At 40.6% G+C, this 14,865-nt stretch overlaps 2 long non-coding RNA genes across 2 annotated transcripts; both read right to left on the reverse strand.

Annotated features, from left to right (window-relative positions):
• Nucleotides 1–377: 377 nt before the first annotated feature.
• Nucleotides 378–3,592, reverse strand: LOC139830602 (uncharacterized). The gene is made up of 3 exons (XR_011743350.1): nucleotides 2,991–3,592; nucleotides 1,560–1,622; nucleotides 378–592 (listed from the first exon to the last, which is right to left on the reverse strand). It is a non-coding gene; the product is annotated as an uncharacterized lncRNA (long non-coding RNA).
• Nucleotides 3,593–7,763: 4,171 nt separating this feature from the next.
• Nucleotides 7,764–10,992, reverse strand: LOC139830603 (uncharacterized). Its single transcript, XR_011743351.1, has 3 exons — nucleotides 10,376–10,992; nucleotides 8,945–9,007; nucleotides 7,764–7,978 (listed from the first exon to the last, which is right to left on the reverse strand). It is a non-coding gene; the product is annotated as an uncharacterized lncRNA (long non-coding RNA).
• Nucleotides 10,993–14,865: the final 3,873 nt, after the last annotated feature.

The raw sequence follows: 14,865 nt of genomic DNA on the forward strand, positions 1-14,865 counted from the left end.
CCATGCAACACTTCTAGCAAATTCTAAGAATGTCACATGAAGCAGCAGTCCCTCACTTCAGGCATAAGGTCATCATCTCTACTTCCTTGATGGTTTCATAAGGTAGGTCATCTAAGGTAAGAGGAAAACATTTTTTAAGATGGAGTAGATGAGAATACTAGAAGTTCACAAATCAACCGTCTTTTTAATAGAAATAGGATTAGATAGATGTTTCATCCTAGGGTCTTCCTAGTTCTAATCAAAACCTAGGGTCACGAACCTATGGGCAACACAGTGCTCTGATACCATCTGTGGCGACCTCACCTTTCAAGGTGCCGATCTCTGTGCGTATCTGTGCTAGTCCCTGGATCAATCACTAGCACACACAGTACAAGATGTAATACCAAGAAACAAGGGTCTTTATTACATCGTATGATCCAGAATTTACATAAAGGATTACAAATTGCATATCACAAGGCTAGCATATCATCAGAGTTTCACAACGAATAAACATAGACAACATGGAGTCACTCGTCTTCATGTGCCACAGGCGAGCATGTTGAGGATAGACTCGTAACCCTAACCATCGTAACTCACTCGTCTTTCAAAACATCTGCAACATGAAAAGTTACAGCCACGAATGGTCAATACTTTGAATGTATTGGCAAGATGACACTATAGTGGACTCGAATGTCGACCTAACACTTAAGTGTACATTTGGCTGGTAGAGCTCAGGCATATTTGCATAAAGCCAGTTTTCTCCTATGATTTGTGAAATCATTTTCTTTCATACTAATTAAGCGGTACCATTGATAGAAATCAATGAACCTGGAAACCAATGATGGAAACCAGTGAATTCCTCCTACCCTTGTTCACCCATCAAATTTTAATTTAAGAAGTTGGGATGGGGAGACTTTCGAACAGGATCCTTGTCAGTTCGCTCAAATTGTCCGTAACCGGGGACACGGCTAAGTACTTAGATTTAACACTCTGCAGAGGTTGTACAAATTTACCCACATGACCTAGTCTGTTCTTCTTCCATGATGCACATTTTGCTCAAATGGACAGATGTCGACTAGGACGAGACTTTTCCGAAGTGATCACCCAGACCATCCTCTACGGACCCGCTCCAACCTACATTCCCCTACATCATCATGTCGCGTAGGGCCCAGGTTCACACAACATACTCCGTCAAGCCAGAGCCCATATAGCATGTGGTTGTACGGTAAGCTAATGAGCAAGGTTGTCTATTATCTCTTTGTTCCTGGGTGGCCGTCCACAAGTGCGATGCACACGGCGGTTCATAGACATGACCCCGTTGCAACCACTCAACATAAACCAAGCAAAGCCACATTCCACCCAGGTAGTTCATTGAATTTAGTTGTTTTTCCATAACCACTACTAAAACATTTTCATAGCATAGGTAAGCATCAACTAAATTCAATGGCGACAAAAATATGGTCAGGTCGAAGTAGCTATCTACTGGGATTACAAAAGCAAAGCATATCCCTAGACTTACTACAAAAATCACTACGGTGCATGAATAAAATCTAGGACATTTGTGAGGGTGTGTCACTTGCCTTTTTTGGTGCTTGAAGAGCGTTCTCTTTTCTTACAACAAAACATGTCGCTCTCCATACGAACTATAAGATAAAAATAACACAACATAAACATACCATTCATTGCGACATAATCAAACAAGACAGCAATCGGAAATCGCTCTATGGTACTAAGGTGTGGCATAAGGTTTGGTTGCAAGGTATGATTTCTAGAGAATGAATGGGAAGAGCCAAACACTTAGAAATAAATGGATCATCAACTTTATTGGAAAGGATTGATATGCTAAACAAGCATGGATAGAATTTGGAATGGCTCATATGAATAGAATCGCATAGGTCTTAAATAGTGCATCTGAAATCCTATTAAGTAAAGTGTGACAACACTTAACAAAATAGTACGAGCTACAAATGGGTTTGGTGATGCACTATTGATATGTTGAATTATTCAAACAATTCATTTTCCATTCGCATAATTAAACAAGGAAGAAATATGACTACGATAGGAATGATATTGGATCATCAGAGATATAGTTGATAGATTGATTTCATATGAACCACATGTGCTCCACTTTAGCTCGACTCATACCACATTGGGTATAGTGTGACAACACTCACCATTTAGCACAAAAGTACACATTGGTGTGGGTATGAATAAATGATATGTTGAGTTACTCAAATGACTCATTTGCTATTTGAATAAACAAACTAGGTCAAACAGATTAGATAGAATCGGTAAAGAAAAATAAGATATAAGTGTCTAGATAGGATTGGTGGATATGTGTGATCACATGATTTAAAAGAATCATAGCAAATTGGATTGCGTTGGCCATGAAATTACTCAAATCCACATAATTGAATTTGAATACTTTTAGAATTTGTTCAAATACTTTGAGAAGTGTTGCTACTGGATTGTGAATGGATTTTTGTGACGTTGTGCAAAGAGAATTATCCAAAAGGATTTACAGAACTAAAGGTATGACAAAAATAGTCATTACCCCACGTTAAGATTTCGAACGTTTTACAACTGTTAAAAACTTGAAACTAATGTTGGGAGTGTGGTCTACATATTTTTCTGAATCCAGTGGTACCTTATTTATAAATTTTGGACTTATAGATCTCCGGATACGAAATATATAATTCGCGGCATAATTTGTCCGAAATGACGAAAATTCAGAAATTTGAAAAACTTATATTAGCGGATAGGGAATTTGATTACGAACTCAAGGTTCGGAGAATCATCTAAAACGGAGTTACAAAACTCATAATATAAATTTTAGAAGTTGTCGATCGATTTTGAGCTAGCTATATGCCAAGGATTGATCGATAGGTATGCACGTGTGTTGATTCATCTCAGCTAACGTGATGAACGAGGACCCTCAGATATGGATCTAACGATCTACGGCTGACTGCCCTGATTACTCTTTAATCTAGACATTACGTTTTCAGACTTACACATACACACGAAGGCAATACCGAGGATGCAGAGTTTGTGGATGTGGATGGAGCTGCTGTGCGCGTCGTCGACGATGCCGCTCGGGTGGTCTCCGTGTCCGACGATGGAGGAAGATAGGCGAGGAGACGCGGGCTTCAAGGCGGCCCCGATGACCTTCTCGGCACCACTCCTGATTCCATGGCGTCGTTGGGGAGCGGACGGAGTTCGTGTGACCGCCGGCGAGATGTAGAATGACAGCGACGTTGATTCGCTGCGAATTAGGACGGCCAAACATATTCAAAATATGCGTAAAGAAAATCCAGGAAGGAAGATCAAGAAATCAGGAGCTCTGGGGTCGTGACCTCGCGGAAATCGTCGACGAACGGCGGCAGAACTGCGGAGTTCGACGACGGAATCGAGCAGCCTTGGGGCACTATTTGGCGAGAAATGAGAGGGGAAATAGAGAGGAGTGAGTGGGGTTTAAGTAGGAACAAACCGCTCGTTAAATGGTGGCTTAAATCGCCGGGAATCAAGTCGAGAGTAAACGCAAAGAAACTGAAAACGGACGAGGTCGTGCGTGTGGTTATTCCATGGCTGAGGCTTGAAGATGATGATGTGGCGGTGGGACCCACACATTAGGAAAGAAAACGTAAAATGCGAACGCAGATTACTACCATGTCGCTGCATCTCTACTCGTGCGGCTGTACGCGCGTGAGGTATTGGCTGGGCTAACTGTTTTAGAGTTGGCCTGGCCAAAGCCCCGCACATTTTCTTTTCTTTTTAACCAAAATTATTTTTTTGTTTCTATCATGTTTCAGTATTTAGAATTAACTAGAAAATTTACCCGTGCGTTGCACCAGGTTATTGAAATTCGGATGATGTGCGTTTAGGCGTGCACCGCTGCAGCTAGGCCACCCGATACATGTGCGGCAGCGTGAGTAGAGCCAAGCATCGCCATCATGAACATCACCCCACTCCTCGAAGGCCTTGACCACCCTCAGGATCAAGGAGCGGAGGAAGCAGATTAGGTTTGATAAATAGCTAGGCAGATTATAAGACTATTTTTTTGAATTCAATGTATTTTTATTTAGTAAATATAATAATTTACCCTTCTTTTCTCTCTCCCCATCCCCCTATCTCCCGGGTGCGATCCCCATGGCCTGGAGCGAAATATTCATGTAGCAATACATTGTAGAATATCTACGAGACCACAATTTTCTATATAAAATTTAACTTTGAAAGAACGACATCATCGTGAAACAAAACATTCGATGTATTGTTATTGTGATGTGCCAGCAAACTGTATAACATTTTCGGATGTGTCTTTGCCTAGATGTAAACATAGTAGATTTCATTACCACCCCTCCCATAATTATATGTGGAGATGTCTATTTTTTGGATTTCTCAAAACAAAATACTACTCAAACCATATTATTTCATAATCCAATATTGAATTTGTTATTTGTAATCAAGTACTAAGATTTGCATTTCAATTATTTTGTAAAATTCGTATTCTAGTTTATGTGTATATTAGCGTATATAAATGCAAAAAAAGGTACACAATTTGTCGGATGCAAATGCAAGTACACAAATTTATCACATACATGTGCACAAAGTGTAAATCTTCTATACACTGAGATTCATGTAGCACGAACATCACCAGTTAAAATTCCGCTCTCTGTAAACTCAGATTCATCTACCGCAACAGCTCCAACTAAATAAACACGTTCCATTGATAGTTCGGCTCCATCTTGATTTTCATCTTGCTAGTTAGTACTGAACTCCGACTGTAGCCTAGGACTGAACTCGTTCTGCACCTAGCTGACGGTAATAAAGCTCAGCGATGTTTGACTCATCAGCGCCGAACCGCGCTAGACCAGAATACAGATCGGCAGCAGCAGCAGCAGCAGCTTGGAGTGCTCCTAGAGCAGCAGGCCGTGCCAGTCCGTCTGTCGGCTCATCCCCCAGCCCTCTGATGTCTTCATCCCCTCCATGGCCTTCGGGTTTTCGGCGGGCGGAGGTAGACATTCGGCCCGATGCCTCAAGCCAGTGCGTGCTCAGGTGCTCTTAGCAGTAGAAGCTACCGCCGCACCGTTTCACCAGGGAGAAACAAATTCCAAAAAATGACAGAGAAGAGAGGCCACAATCGATCGAGCCGGGGGATAAATTGGAAATTACCTTAGTCCGACCTCCTTTGTTGGCCTCCAGCCACAGTGGTGGTTGGGCTCGTTCCTTCCAGGCTTCGACGGTTCCACCGGCAAGACCAGATCTAGCACCACGGGACAAGACCAAATCGGCAGGCGTCCGGGACAAGGTCTGAGGGACGACGTCTCCCGGATTTATGAGCAACGGTTTCAGCCATTCCTCCCGACGGATGAGGGAGGCGACGCCACTCGCCGGAGATCGATTTGGTGGCCGTGAGATGGAGAAGATCCAATCGAGCCGACTGCCTCCTCGAGGCAGGCGCAGACGGAGATCAAAGCGTCCTCGAGTAAGCGCCGAGTAGAAGCTGGTAGACGGCTTGGTGGGGTCCCTGCGCACGGATTCTGGCGACGGCGATTGTGACGAGAACTTCTTGAGCCTGCCGGTGAGCACGCGCGAATGAGTCCCCTTCTATAGAGTATCCGTCCGATGCCTACGCGGCCTCTTTCCATAGGATCCCGTCCTTGTCCGCCAACATCGTCGCAGCTCGGTGCAGCGGCGTGAGCTGCCCTTGGTGCCCGGAGAGAAAGGCAATGAGGATTGGGGAAGGAGATAGGAGACGGGAGACCTATCCCTGACTGTCCAAAACGAAACGAAACGTTATATTTACTCGGCGGTGGCAGGGCACGTAATTTGAACAGAAAATTAAGGGCAATTAAAAAACGGACGAAAAAAATGGAGAGAAACCTTACTTCCTTTATTAGTAGGTATAGAAAGAATTGAAAACCAAAATTGATCAAACGTAATTCAAATCAAGTCAGAAAAATCTAAATAAAATATCAGTGGATTCCTTTTTCAATGAAGAATAACTTGGAATTATTTTAAAAATAATTTGAAAATTTTGAAATTGGCACACATGCCTATATGGTTTTATTTGCATTACTTCGGGTTTAAGGTTTCTTTATAAATTTGAATTTCGCTCAAAATTCCTAGGGAATGCAAAGATGCCATGATGCTTATGAATGCAATGCATGTTTTTGAAAACTCCATTTTTGGAAAAACGTTTAAGTAACACCAATTTTTTTTCTATTTCATTGTAAATTTTGAACCAAGACAACCAACCAACTTAAATTTTATTTTTATTTCACATTCCAAAATTTGGAAAATTTTGGGATGTGACAGACTACCACCCTTACAAGGAATCTCGTCCTCGAGATTCGAGAAAGCTAGAAAGAAAGATGAGTTTGGAATATGTTGGGGTGGCTACCACCCTTAAAAGGTACTTTGGTAGCTTAGACTAGGTCTTGGGTTCATGTTGGGTTCATCCTAGGTATGACTTGGCATGGGGTCGTCTCTTGGAATACCTATGGCTTCTGACCTCCAATAGGGGTTGTTTACGTATAGTGAACAACATATATCTTCAAGGTGAGTCGTGTAGGTTTCCTCACTTGTCGAGATGTCGTCAACGGTCTTCCACTATTATTCTTCAGCTAGAGGTTGGACCTTCAAACTAAACATATTTCTACGTTTGGCAGCACTTGCCATACTATAGGGGTATAATATTTTCCACCCTAAGGTTTAGGCTTAAAAGTCGACATCTCTTTTGTAGGGTCTCTCTAGATTCGCAAAGTCAACATTACGAAAGATAATAATAAGAGTAATAGGAATGGTGATCAATCCATCCCGCACCCAGATCATTACTTCACATTTGATTTATTGAATCTCGAATTCTAACACTTGGACAACCTCTCAAGTTTGACAAAATTTCCTTGGAGAATTGAATCAATGTTTCCATCCCCATTATTAAACTGTTTTGAAAACATTTCTAGCGATCCTTAACTAGGGTTTTCTGTATCTCGCACTCTTTGCTTCTTCATCTTGATAAGGAACATCAGGGTTGGTTTGCTAAGGTTGTCCTCATGACGGTTTGTCGAGAAGACACTGACTGGGTTGGATATAGATGAGAATATATAGAAAGATTCTAAAGAAGATTCCTACCCTCAATACAGCAGATCAAGCAAAATCATCTTACAAACAACATTCTAACAAGCATCAAGCAACAGGGTTCAAACACAGACAAACTAGTATGGTCATACCACAATTTGGTAAGATCAATACTCTCTTATGACATCGTTGGTTCAATACAAGAGATCTAATGGTGGTCAGGTCTATTTCTATTTTGGACGTTTCAAGTTTCTATTCTACTCCCTCGGTGTATCTTCGTGTGTTGTGCGGTCTGAATCGAAGTCTTTCTTCAAGTCCTTCATTTGTCTCCCATGCAACACTTCTAGCAAATTCTAAGAATGTCACATGAAGCAGCATGCCCTCACTTCAGGCATAAGGTCATCATCTCTACTTCCTTGATGGTTTCATAAGGTAGGTCATCTAAGGTAAGAGGAAAACATTTTTTAAGATGGAGTAGATGAGAATACTAGAAGTTCACAAATCAACCGTCTTTTTAATAGAAATAGGATTAGATAGATGTTTCATCCTAGGGTCTTCCTAGTTCTAATCAAAACCTAGGGTCACGAACCTATGGGCAACACAGTGCTCTGATACCATCTGTGGGGACCTCACCTTTCAAGGTGCCGATCTCTGTGCGTATCTGTGCTAGTCCCTGGATCAATCACTAGCACACACAGTACAAGATGTAATACCAAGAAACAAGGGTCTTTATTACATCGTATGATCCAGAATTTACATAAAGGATTACAAATTGCATATCACAAGGCTAGCATATCATCAGAGTTTCACAACGAATAAACATAGACAACATGGAGTCACTCGTCTTCATGTGCCACAGGCGAGCATGTTGAGGATAGACTCGTAACCCTAACCATCGTAACTCACTCGTCTTTCAAAACATCTGCAACATGAAAAGTTACAGCCACGAATGGTCAATACTTTGAATGTATTGGCAAGATGACACTATAGTGGACTCGAATGTCGACCTAACACTTAAGTGTACATTTGGCTGGTAGAGCTCAGGCATATTTGCATAAAGCCAGTTTTCTCCTATGATTTGTGAAATCATTTTCTTTCATACTAATTAAGCGGTACCATTGATAGAAATCAATGAACCTGGAAACCAATGATGGAAACCAGTGAATTCCTCCTACCCTTGTTCACCCATCAAATTTTAATTTAAGAAGTTGGGATGAGGAGACTTTCGAACAGGATCCTTGTCAGTTCGCTCAAATTGTCCGTAACCGGGGACACGGCTAAGTACTTAGATTTAACACTGCGAGAGGTTGTACAAATTTACCCACATGACCTAGTCTGTTCTTCTTCCATGATGCACATTTTGCTCAAATGGACAGATGTCGACTAGGACGAGACTTTTCCGAAGTGATCACCCAGACCATCCTCTACGGACCCGCTCCAACCTACATTCCCCTACATCATCATGTCGCGTAGGGCCCAGGTTCACACAACATACTCCGTCAAGCCAGAGCCCATATAGCATGTGGTTGTACGGTAAGCTAATGAGCAAGGTTGTCTATTATCTCTTTGTTCCTGGGTGGCCGTCCACAAGTGCGATGCACACGGCGGTTCATAGACATGACCCCGTTGCAACCACTCAACATAAACCAAGCAAAGCCACATTCCACCCAGGTAGTTCATTGAATTTAGTTGTTTTTCCATAACCACTACTAAAACATTTTCATAGCATAGGTAAGCATCAACTAAATTCAATGGCGACAAAAATATGGTCAGGTCGAAGTAGCTATCTACTGGGATTACAAAAGCAAAGCATATCCCTAGACTTACTACAAAAATCACTACGGTGCATGAATAAAATCTAGGACATTTGTGAGGGTGTGTCACTTGCCTTTTTTGGTGCTTGAAGAGCGTTCTCTTTTCTTACAACAAAACATGTCGCTCTCCATACGAACTATAAGATAAAAATAACATAACATAAACACACCATTCATTGCGACATAATCAAACAAGACAGCAATCGGAAATCGCTCTATGGTACTAAGGTGTGGCATAAGGTTTGGTTGCAAGGTATGATTTCTAGAGAATGAATGGGAAGAGCCAAACACTTAGAAATAAATGGATCATCAACTTTATTGGAAAGGATTGATATGCTAAACAAGCATGGATAGAATTTGGAATGGCTCATATGAATAGAATCGCATAGGTCTTAAATAGTGCATCTGAAATCCTATTAAGTAAAGTGTGACAACACTTAACAAAATAGTACGAGCTACAAATGGGTTTGGTGATGCACTATTGATATGTTGAATTATTCAAACAATTCATTTTCCATTCGCATAATTAAACAAGGAAGAAATATGACTACGATAGGAATGATATTGGATCATCAGAGATATAGTTGATAGATTGATTTCATATGAACCACATGTGCTCCACTTTAGCTCGACTCATACCACATTGGGTATAGTGTGACAACACTCACCATTTAGCACAAAAGTACACATTGGTGTGGGTATGAATAAATGATATGTTGAGTTACTCAAATGACTCATTTGCTATTTGAATAAACAAACTAGGTCAAACAGATTAGATAGAATCGGTAAAGAAAAATAAGATATAAGTGTCTAGATAGGATTGGTGGATATGTGTGATCACATGATTTAAAAGAATCATAGCAAATTGGATTGCGTTGGCCATGAAATTACTCAAATCCACATAATTGAATTTGAATACTTTTAGAATTTGTTCAAATACTTTGAGAAGTGTTGCTACTGGATTGTGAATGGATTTTTGTGACGTTGTGCAAAGAGAATTATCCAAAAGGATTTAAAGAACTAAATGTATGACGAAAATAGTCATTACCCCACGTTAAGATTTCGAACGTTTTACAACTGTTAAAAACTTGAAACTAATGTTGGGAGTGTGGTCTACATATTTTTCTGAATCCAGTGGTACCTTATTTATAAATTTTGGACTTATAGATCTCCGGATACGAAATATATAATTCGCGGCATAATTTGTCCGAAATGACGAAAATTCAGAAATTTGAAAAACTTATATTAGCGGATAGGGAATTTGATTACGAACTCAAGGTTCGGAGAATCATCTAAAACGGAGTTACAAAACTCATAATATAAATTTTAGAAGTTGTCGATCGATTTTGAGCTAGCTATATGCCAAGGATTGATCGATAGGTATGCACGTGTGTTGATTCATCTCAGCTAACGTGATGAACGAGGACCCTCAGATATGGATCTAACGATCTACGGCTGACTGCCCTGATTACTCTTTAATCTAGACAGTACGTTTTCAGACTTACACATACGCACGAAGGCAATACCGAGGATGCAGAGTTTGTGGATGTGGATGGAGCTGCTGTGCGCGTCGTCGACGATGCCGCTCGGGTGGTCTCCGTGTCCGACGATGGAGGAAGATAGGCGAGGAGACGCGGGCTTCAAGGCGGCCCCGATGACCTCCTCGGCACCACTCCTGATTCCATGGCGTCGTTGGGGAGCGGACGGAGTTCGTGTGACCGCCGGCGAGATGTAGAATGACAGCGACGTTGATTCGCTGCGAATTAGGACGGCCAAACATATTCAAAATATGCGTAAAGAAAATCCAGGAAGGAAGATCAAGAAATCAGGAGCTCTGGGGTCGTGACCTCGCGGAAATCGTCGACGAACGGCGGCAGAACTGCGGAGTTCGACGACGGAATCGAGCAGCCTTGGGGCACTATTTGGCGAGAAATGAGAGGGGAAATAGAGAGGAGTGAGTGGGGTTTAAGTAGGAACAAACCGCTCGTTAAATGGTGGCTTAAATCGCCGGGAATCAAGTCGAGAGTAAACGCAAAGAAACTGAAAACGGACGAGGTCGTGCGTGCGGTTATTCCATGGCTGAGGCTTGAAGATGATGATGTGGCGGTGGGACCCGCACATTAGGAAAGAAAACGTAAAACGCGAACGCAGATTACTACCATGTCGCTGCATCTCTACTCGTGTGGCTGTACGCGCGTCAGGTATTGGCTGGGCTAACTGTTTTAGAGTTGGCCTGGCCAAAGCCCCGCACGTTTTCTTTTCTTTTTAACCAAAATTATTTTTTTGTTTCTATCATGTTTCAGTATTTAGAATTAAATTGAAAACCAAAATTGATCAAACGTAATTCAAATCAAGTCAGAAAAATCTAAATAAAATATCAATGGATTCCTTATTCAATGAAGAATAACTTGGAATTATTTTAAAAATAATTTGAAAATTTTGAAATTGGCACACATGCCTATATGGCTTTATTTGCATTACTTCGGGTTTAAGGTTTATTTATAAATTTGAATTTCGCTCAAAATTCCTAGGGAATGCAAAGATGCCATGATGCTTATGAATGCAATGCATGTTTTTGAAAACTCCATTTTTGGAAAAACGTTTAAGTAACACCAATTTTTTTTCTATTTCATTGTAAATTTTGAACCAAGACAACCAACCAAGCTTAAATTTTATTTTTATTTCACATTCCAAAATTTGGAAAATTTTGGGATGTGACAACTTTGCTTGGTCTTTGTTGTGTGCAGGTACAAGCGACTTGTGGATGAGCGTCAATGAATGGGTTAAACCCCACACTTCGACTACACAAGATCTCTCAATGAGAGCACACCGACATCTTGCTAAGGTGACCTCCTTCTACTTACGCTCTCTTGCTAAAACCGTGGAACATTGGCTATGCTTTGAGTGTTGTTTGGCTTTTCTTGTGCTATTGATAGGGCTCTTGACAAGTGAAGCAACATTCAAGCGTTCGTGTTATCTACCTCCTCTACACGTTCATGATGGGTTATCGTCGAGGACGACTCTTTTTCAAGTGGGGGCAGATGATACGGGGCGACCTTCGGTCTGCACCGCATCATGTGTGTCAACATCTACACGTCACGCAAAGGTGAATCTTCTCCTTTATGCGTTCCTACAAATGTCTCTCCTGAATGGTATGCTACTATATCCTACGTCATATGACCATGATAGGTATGCATCGCCGAGTATGGAGGAAGTGGATGACGCCATGGAGGCTCGAGGACTCAAGGTCAACGTCAAGGTCATGGGAAGCATGGAAGAGATCATCAAGGAGAAGGGGACGCGCCGCGAAGGCCGGCACTGCCGCTCAGGACGACCGGCACTGCCGCCCATCTCCACCGGCACTGCCTCCCTACCACTACACCTGAGGATGACGGCCATGTCGCCCTACCTGCGCCGGCACTACCGCCCCACTGCAAAGAGCATCAAATCTGAACCCTTTATCCCTTTGTATGCCTAAACTACCCCTCCTTTAGTGGCTCCCTATATATAGGCTCCCACCTCCCCCTTCATTAGGTTAGGAATAACTTGAGTGAGAACTTGGCTTATGCCTCCACCATCCCTCCGGGATTAGGGAAACCCCCTCCTCTCTTAGACACAAATCTATTAGTTGTATCAAGGTACTCCTTATATGATTTATCTTTCGCACTTGTGATTCTACCGCGGTCTCTCACACGTGTGACCCCATAGATCGTATATCGGTCTTTCTCTCGGGGATTCTACCTCGTGTCTCTCCTTGCGGGATTCTATCGTGATAGTGGTTCGGGCTATCGGGAGTAAACCGGAATTGTATCGGGTTGTGTTGCGTGCGTTCGCGTGTGTTCATCGTGTTCTTCGCCGTGTTCTTCGTGTTCTTCCTCTCCCCCGCCTTTCCCTTGGTCAATTCGTGAGATCGGGCAACCCACGTGGCCTTAGGTCGCATCAAATGGTTTTGGGTTTCAAACATGGAAATTTAAAAACCTCCCAAAAGCTTCATTTTAGAGTGACCAAGAAGGATACAGGCTTACCTTTTCATTTTCATGTTTTAAACTTGTTTAAATCCTGGTCAAAACTAGGATTTGACCAAGATTCAAATGGGTATAAAAAAAATAAAAAACGCACATAGAATTTTTATGCCATATTATAATGCATGAGCATTCAAGTTGATGAACATGGTCTAGACATATTCAAAATAGAAAAATCATGTATCTACCCTGGCCCTAACCTTAAACTCTGTATTATGGAGTCAAGCATGTGAAGAGAAGTGGTTTTGGGTTTCAAAGATGGAAATTTCAAATTGATGAACAAGGTCTAGGCATATTCAAAACATGCATGCATGGAAATTTCAAGAAGAGAGAACTCTAGCATGAAGAGAGAAGTCTTATTGGTTTCAAACATGCATGCATGGAAATTTCAAGAACCTCCCAAAAGCTTCATTTTAGAGTGACTAAAAAAGATCCAGGCTTGTCTTTTCATTTTCATGTTTTAAAATTGTTTAAATCTTGGTCAAACCTAGCTAGTATTTGACCTAGATTCAAATGGGCATAAAATTCAAAAAAAAAACAGAAAAATGAAAAACCAAAGCACATAGCCTTCTTATGTCATATATAGTAAGCATTCAAGTTGATCAACAAGGTCTAGACATATTCAAAACAGAAAAAAGCATGTATCTACCCCCTAACCCTTAACTATGTCTTATGAAGTCAAGCATGAAGAGAAGTGGTTTTGGGTTTCAAACATGGAAATTTCAAGAACCCCCCAAAGCTTCATTTTAGAGTGACTAAGAAGGATCCATGCTTACCTTTTATTTTCATGTTTGAAACATGTTCAAATCTTGGTCAAAAAAATGAAAACCAAAGCACATAGTATTCTTATGTCATATAGTAAGCATTCAAGTTGATAAAAACAGTCTAAACAAGGATACATGCTTCCCTTTTCATTTTCATGTTTTATACTTGTTTAAATCTTGGTCAAACCTAGGATTTCACCAAGATTCAAAATGTGCATCAAAATTCAAAAAAAGTAGAAAAATTAAAAACCAAATTAAAGCACATAGTTTTCTTATGTCATATAGTAAGCATTAAAGTTGATAAACAAGGTCTAGACACATATTCAAACAAGACAAATCATGTATCTATATATACCCCTAACCCCTAAACTCTATCTTATGAAGTCAACAGCATGAAGAGAAGTGGTTTTGGGTTTCAAACATGGAAATTTCAAAAACCTCCCAAAAGCTTCATTTTAGAGTGACTAATATATATAAGAAGGATCCATGCTTACCACCTTTTCATTTTCATATTTTAAACTTGTTTAAACCTGTGTCAAATTAAACCTAGGATTTGACCAAAAGATTCAAATGGGCATAAAATTAAAAAAAAATCAGAAAAATGAAAAACAAAAGCATATAGTCTTCTTATGTCATATAGTAAGCATTCAAGTTGATAAACAAGGTTTGGACATATTCAAACCTAGGAAAATCATGTATCTACCCCCTAGCCCCTAAACTCTATCTTATGAGGTCAAGCATGAAGAGAAGTGGTTTTGGGTTTCAAACATGAAAATTTCAAGAACATCCCAAAAACTTCATTTTAGAGTGACCAAGAAGGATACAGGCTTACCCTTCTCATTTTCATGTTTTATACTTGTTTAAATCTTGGTCAAACCTAGGATTTGACAAAGATTCAAATGTGCATCAAAATTAAAAAAAATCAGAAAAATTAAAAACGAAAGCACATAGTTTTCTTATGTCATATAGTAAGCATTAAAGTTGATAAACAAGTTCTAGATATATTCAAACAAGAAAAATAATGTATCTACCCCTAACCCTAAACTCTGTCTTATGTAGTCAAGCATGAAGAGAAGTGGTTTTGGGTTTCAAACTTGGAAATTTCAAGAACCTCCCAAAATATTCATTTTAGAGTGTCTAAGAAGGATCCATGCTTACCTTTTCATTTTCATGTTTTAAACTTGTTTACATCTTGGTCATAACTAGTAT

The sequence above is a fragment of the Lolium perenne genome, chromosome 4 (genome assembly GCF_019359855.2).
Source record: "Lolium perenne isolate Kyuss_39 chromosome 4, Kyuss_2.0, whole genome shotgun sequence".
Classification (NCBI taxonomy): Eukaryota; Viridiplantae; Streptophyta; class Magnoliopsida; order Poales; family Poaceae; genus Lolium; species Lolium perenne.